General features: G+C 31.7%; 1 protein-coding gene across 2 annotated transcripts in view; it reads left to right on the forward strand.

Annotated features, from left to right (window-relative positions):
• The first annotated feature begins 3,694 nt into the window (after positions 1-3,694).
• The window catches only part of LOC144961727 (uncharacterized), a 21,697-nt gene continuing 17,891 nt past the window's right edge, over positions 3,695-7,500 (forward strand). The window contains exon 1 of one of the 2 annotated variants that reach the window (XM_078894823.1): positions 3,695-3,755. The gene's annotated coding sequence lies outside the window, so the exon portion shown is untranslated. Of the gene's footprint in view, positions 3,756-3,826; positions 4,075-7,500 lie in introns of those variants that run through there. The other variant, XM_078894824.1, reaches the window with a different exon arrangement.

Raw genomic sequence — 7,500 nt, forward strand, 5'->3', positions numbered from 1 at the left:
GACGGCGACTTTCAATGCTAGCATCTAAAATTGGAACTAAATAACGAACAAACATGTCTAGGCCTAGTCTCCCACCTCTATGGCCTATAAAGCAATAATAATAATGCTCAAAATTGGATAGTAAGTAGAGAATACAAATTTAATGTGCCCCCATTGGAAAATGAATTTTGTTTCTCTTTCCTTGTGAATAGTTATTTTTTTCCTCTCCTTAATTAGTTTTTCAAATTTTGAATTCTTTATGCGATTGTTCACTTTGATTTCCAAAATTTTAAGAAGCTAAATAGTTAATAAAATATTTTGATTAGTTTCTTCTTTTTTTTACTTACTTACTTACTATGGCTTATTTTTTATTATTATTATTATTATTATTATTTATTATTATTATTATTATTATTATTATTATTATTATTATTATATATTATTATTATTTATTATTATTATTATTATTATTATTATTATTATTATTATTATTATTATTATTATATTATTATTATATTATTATTATTATTATTATTATTATTATTATATTATTAATTATTAAATATTACGTTACATTATCAATATTATTACATATATTATATATTTGTAATTTTATTTTATTATATTATTTTAATTTTTATTATTAAAATGGCAAATTAATTATGAAATTGCGTTGACATTGTTGTGACAAATTTTCAATCCATTTTTTCAATTTTCGTTTAATCGTACAGTGGTTTTAAATGTTTGATATTGTAAAACTACGCAATATTTTGCAAATTTTGCATTTGTATTGCAAATTTTCATTTTTTGGCAAATTTTTGGCGTTTGAGATGGAAAAACCGCGTAGAATGGATATCAAAATTCTTTACCAATAATTGTAAGATTCCCCTTGTTAACACAATTAATTCGTAAGTCATTCTGTAGATTTTACTTTCCTTATGATTTGCAATATTCCCTTTTCCGACTCTAAACTAATCTCTTCTTACACAAATAATTATTTCAAATAACTTTTTTTAAAAAGAAAGAGTAGTATATTCTCTAAAAATAATTGAAAGGTCGTCTTTTCATAATCAATACAGTAATTTAGCAGCTAGACGTGGGCTGAAGGTATTTGATTTTTTATCTATTTCAGGGATATTTGGGGGGGGGGGAACCCCTCTTTACAAACTGCTTTAAATCCTTTTCGAGTTGCGGCAGTATGAATAAGTGGACAATTTTTTCTTCGGATTTCCGCTGTTTTGACGTCAGATTCGTGATCAGCGTCAAATTTACAATAGGTTTGATACCAAGAGCTATGTGTTTACACCATAAATTGTTGAAATTAGAAATAAATTGTATTTAATAGTGAGGCTATGTGGTCGACAGAACTGTGCCCCTCCCTGTTCTGTGATGGGGCTTAGTCTAGGACTTCATAATATATAAGAAGTCACTGGGCTTAGTGGTATGACTCTCGCTTTCGGATCTGAAGGTCCATGTTTCGAGACCCGCTCTGAGTGGCGCAAAGTTGAGTCCTCAGGTGTATAATGAGTACATGGCCGTTCGTTGTCTTGTTGGAAAAAAAAGTTTGTAATATCGCCTGACAGGCGTCATGTCTCGTCCTGCATGTTTAGTATTGCTGTTGACTTGGAACCCCTTGTAAATAACGTCAAATAAATGCTGTGTTATTATCTTTTAAAATAATATTTTTATAAATTTTTAGAAGAGGTAGATGAACAAAAGGTTTCGTTCTTGATCACCGTAATTTTTAAAGAAATTTAAATTTACTTTGGTCTTTATTTTTCTCCTCCATCGTTGACGCGACATCACAGTCGACATTGACACAGACATTTGGGATATTTGTTGTTTTGTTTTTTTTAGGGTTTTACGGCGCTTGCAACACATTAAGGTCATATCAGCGCCAGTAAAAAGGAAGAAAATGGGATAGTAAAAAGTTCTAGAATTACAATTAAAGCACAAAAGAAAAGGTAAGACAAAGGGGAATTGGTTCAAATAGGGAAAAGATGTAGATTCCAAGAGCACACGATCAAAGCACTTAGTTTGAGATACCTAAAAGTCTCATCCAGACACAAGCACAGGTCCCAACTAAGAGGAATACACTCAAATGTTCACCAACCATATAATATAATATGTAAACTAAACATAATACAATGGATAACAGAGAGATGATTTACAAGGAAAAAAACATAATCTCCCAAAACTACAACTATACGTTCGACTGTTTCCCTCCCAACCAAGGAGCTCCAGCCAGGGTCAGGACAAAATCAAGTAATCTCATTCCAAGACAATGACAGGAAACAATTGGAAAACGGGTATGGGGGGATAGAAGACACAGCATGTACCTCCCTGCCCACTATGGGAAGTCAGGATCCCCACCCAGGCATTTGGTATTGGCAGATGCCAAAAAACATTGACTACGAGATGATAGGTGTGGGTATAGGACAGGATAGTATGTAACCTTGAATTATAGTCTTAAAAAAAAAAAAGAAAGAGGTGGGTGTATGAAAGGAGGGGGGGGGGGTTGTGTGCGGGTAGTCCCGCTTAACTTGCCACGGGAGCACTGTCGATTTGTTTTATACATAATAATGATGATGATGATAATAATAATAATAATAATAATAATAATAATAATAATAATAATAATAATATAATAATAATAATATAATAATAATAATAATAATAATATAATAATAATAATAATAATATATATAATGATAATAAATAATAAATCTTTATTGTCGACAAAATGGAAAAATTTCCGTGGTTTACGTTGCTTTTAAGATTAAATCTGATTGCAAATGTATTGATGCTATGCGTATTGGAAAAATAATCACGACATTTCCGTCGGGTTATAACATACTAACAAACAAAACTGTGTAATCTCGAATGTTTATAGTCTGATTGATATAATTTAGTGATAAGTTAATTATAAAAATGACTCTCTAAAAGCAATTACAACGCGTTGAGTGGCGTCAACTTCATTCCTTCTATTGATGCTCCGTGTTAAAGCAAAATAATCACAAAATCCGCCAGCCAGAAATAACACTCCAGCCCACGAATCTACATGGAATCTTGAACATTTATAGTCTGATATAATTTAATGAGAACTAATCACACAAAAATGGGTGTCTAAAAATAACAAAAGAGATGAGAGACGTCAGCTCCATCCGCCCTCTCCTCCTTCAATATATATGTATCTATTCTCTCTCATCACTTTCTTGTGCGGCTATGCATGTGGTCTTGTGGTATGACACTCGCCTTCGGATCGGAAGGTACTGGGTTCAAGTCCTTGGAAAAAGGCACTTTACTCGCATTCTCTCACCTTATTCATGTGTAAAATGAGTACCTCGTTGTTTACAGCGTCGTCTCTGTGAGAAAGACGAAAAATAGTATAGAGAGACAGATACTGGGACCAGTGACGGTCGGTGTGTAATATCTCACCGTGTGTGGGCAAAAATCATGTGCGACTTGCGCATGGATTGGGTCACACCGACCTAGACGACCGCCGTCAGCGATACAAAACGTCGAGTCTGTGGGGGCCCTTAGGGCCAATTGCAGCATGGTTTGGGTCATTGCATTTAATTATTTAAAAATCTGGGTCAGTTTTGACGTCGAATCTATTTATAGAATGTATTGTTTATATTTTGCCAGCGGACTGGATCGATATATATCATAATTATATTTTTAATCCAGGAAGTAAATTGCAATTGTCGGTAGCGGGAAAGGTATCGACGGTAAAATCGCACCGTCACTCCCTGCCTAGTAGACAGCTATTCCAGGTAAAGACTTGTTTCCCAAGGAATTTATTAGAATTAATAATGATATTATTATTTGTTTTGGAAGTATTTAGTATTAAACGGTGGAGACGTGGAAGACATTAAAAATAAAAAGAATCAACACACATGCCACGGTTTATTTGACTTCAAGTGTGTACAAAGCTGAATTGTGTAAAGTGAGATAGTGTGAGGTTGTGGTGGTTACAAAATTACAGTTTCGATGACTGAGACTTAATAGTTTGAGATTTTCCTGTTTTGTTCCTTTCTTTTGATGAAATCGATAACGATCAAAGGAAACGTCTTGTGATTTTAATAAATTAAGGTGAGCAACTACACATATTTACTCTTCGTAAGTGGAAATTGGTGGCTTTCGTTATTCAGAACAAAAAAAAAACAAACCTCTTAGTGATTCCTCCATTCGCAGGAATAGACTTGCGAATAGTAGATAGCGTTCGTATTCGTTATTCGCAGTTGAACTGCAAATAGTAAAAGCCATTCATTTCAGTAAGGAAGTGGTTATTCAGTATCTGATACTGAATAGTGCTTTGCCACTATTCAGTATCCACAAGGAACTCTTTTTTATAGAGAGAGTGAAAAGCGCGACAATCTCGGTTGAATGTAAACTGCTGACCTACTTCCAGATTGAACACGTGCAGTAACTGACAGCCCGATTCAAAGCTGTAAAAATATTTTGATCGTAAATTTTTAATTTCTGCTATTGTGCAATTAACATAGTTCAAAATATCAAAGTAAGAGTGGCATTCAAATACATTTTTAAATGTCTAAATAGACATGATTAAATGTCACTGAATGTTAAGTGACACCATGGCTTGGTGGATATAAATATAAGCTGTTTGACTCTGAGCTAAAGGTTCGAGAGTTCAAATCCCGGCAGGGATAAATTTATTTTTTTCCCTCCCAATATTTTAAAAATTCCTTCTGTCTATTGATATTTTTTAAACGTTGTTTTAATAATTTTTTTGCTTGTAATATGCTTTATTTGATATTATACTATGTTCTTTTATTTATTATTATTATATTATTATTTTATTATTATTTATTATTTATTATATTATTATTATTATTATTATTATTATTATTATTATTATTATTATTATTATTATTATTATTATTATTATTATTATTATTATTATTATTATTATTATATTATTATTATTATTATTATTATTATTATTATTATTATTATTATTATTATTATTTCTACTTACTTACTATTATCATTATTGTTGTTGTAATCGTCATCATCATCATTATTATGATTATTATTTTTTTAAAATCAAGTAGTTAGAGTAATTTAATCAGTTATCGATTTATTACGAATATCTTTTATGTGTTATAATCTCGTTGTTTTTCATTGATGTGTTCTTCTATTGTTTATTACTTTTTAAAATCTTGCTTTTTTCTGTTTGTCTCATTTGTTGTTGTTGTTGTTGTTGTTATTATTGTTGTTGTTGTTTGTTTGTTTGTTTGTTTGTTTGGTCATCTAAGACAAACCCGATTCATTATAAATATGTGGCCAGACTTTCTGCCATTTTTAATTGAGCGATGTACTTCCGTGAATTAATTGCCGTATTATATTAAAATTTACGTGATAATAATAATAATAATAAATAATAATAAATAATAATAATAATAATATAATAATATATAATAATAATAATATAATAATAATAATAATAATAATAATAATAATAATTATTATTATTATATAATAATAAATAATAATAATATAATAATAATAATAATTAATAATAATAATAATAATAATAATAATAATAAAATAATAATAATAATAATAATAATAATAATATATAAATAATAATATAATAATATAATAATAATAATAATAATAATAATAATAATAATAATAATAATAAAATATAAAAATAATAATAATAATAATAATAATAATAATAATAATTAATAATAATAATAATAATATAATAATAATAATAATAATAATAATAATAATAATAATAATAATATATAATAATAATAAAATAATAATAATTAATAATAATAATAATAATAATAATAATAATAATAATATAATAATAATATAATAATAATTTAAAAATAATAATATAATAATAATAATAATAATAATAATAATAAATATAATAATAATAATAAATAATAATATATTTATAACAGATACTGATTATTAGACAGAATTTACTCTATTACTGAATCACGTGTATTTTTAGGTTCTTTTTTACGAAACACGCCGGGGAAATAGGCAACAGTGGGAGTGTACCTGGGACTGGGTTTCGTAAAAAAAAAAAAGCAATTACTTTTTTTACGAAACCCGACAATATCCGACAAAGTTATGGAAAGAAAGTAGGCAACAGTGGGGGAGTGGACAGGAGATTCAGGGAAGTGTACACTATTGGGGAGTAAACCTAAGTCTATGGTTTTTCGACGGGTTTTGACGGGTTTCGTAAAAAAGTAATTGCTTCATTCTCGTCTGGTACACACCTCCCATAGTCCGGCTTCATTTCCCACTGGTATCCATCTTCCATAGTCCCAGGTTCATTTCCACTGATATCCTCTTCTCACAGTCCCAGGTTCACTCCAAACCGGTGTGCACTTCCCTGAGTCCCGGTCCATTGCCCAGTGGTGCCAACTTCCCATAACTTTTGACAATTTCGGTAGGTTTCGAAATAAAAGTACATTCTGAGCTCATTGTCCACTGGTATCAACATCTCGCAGTCCCAGGTTCAATCCTCATCGGTGTCCGAATCCCAGATTCACTCCCCACTGCTGCCTGCTTCCCATAACTTTGTCCGGTTTTGTCGGGTTCCGTAAAAAAGTAATTCCCCTCTCCCTTGGTCTTCCTTTTTTACAAAATCCAGAGTCCCAGTTTCACTCCCCACAAGTGTACACTTCCCTGAATCTCAGGATCACCCCCCACTGTTGCCTACTTCAATAACTTTGTCGGATATTGCAGGTTTCGTTGGGTTTCGTAAAAAAGTAATTGCTTTTATGTGAAACTCGCTGAAACCCGCCGAAAACCAGAGTCTCAGGTTCACTCCCCACAGGTGTACACTTCCATGAATCTCAGGTTCACTCCCCACTGTTGCCTACTTCCCATAACTTTGTCGGATATTGCCGGGTTTCGTAAAAAGGTAATTGCTTTTATGTGAAACTCGCTGAAACCCGCAGAAAACCATAGTCTCAAGTTCACTCCCCATTGGTGTACACTTCCCTTAGTCTCAGGTTCACTCCCCATTATTTGCCTACTTTCCATAACTTTGCCCCATTTTGTTGGGATTTGGCGCATTTCGTAAACAAAAAGTAATTGCTTTTTTTTTCCTCCATAAACCCGCCGACACTCAGTCCCAGGTTCACTCCCCAATGGTGTACACTTCCCCGAATCTCAGGTTCACTTCCCACTGTTGCCTACTTCTCATAACTTTGTCGGATATTGCCGGGTTTCGTAAAAAAGTAATTGCTTTTATGTGAATCTCACTGAAAGCCGCCGAAAACCATAGTCTCAGGTTCACTCCCCACTGGTGTACACTTCCCTTAGTCTCAGGTTCACTCCACATTATTTGCCTCCTTTCGATAACTTTGCCCCATTTTGTTGGAATTTGGCGCATTTCGTAAACAAAAAGTAATTGCTTTTTTTTTTTTACAAAACCCGCCGAAGCCCAGACCCAGGTTCACTCCCCAATAGTGTACACTTCCACGAATCTCAGGTTCACTCCCCACTGTTGCCTACTCC

The sequence above is a fragment of the Berghia stephanieae genome, unplaced genomic scaffold (genome assembly GCF_034508935.2).
Source record: "Berghia stephanieae isolate SIO BIC M18660-M18661 unplaced genomic scaffold, UCSD_Bste_1.3 scaffold38, whole genome shotgun sequence".
NCBI classification, from domain to species: Eukaryota; Metazoa; Mollusca; class Gastropoda; order Nudibranchia; family Aeolidiidae; genus Berghia; species Berghia stephanieae.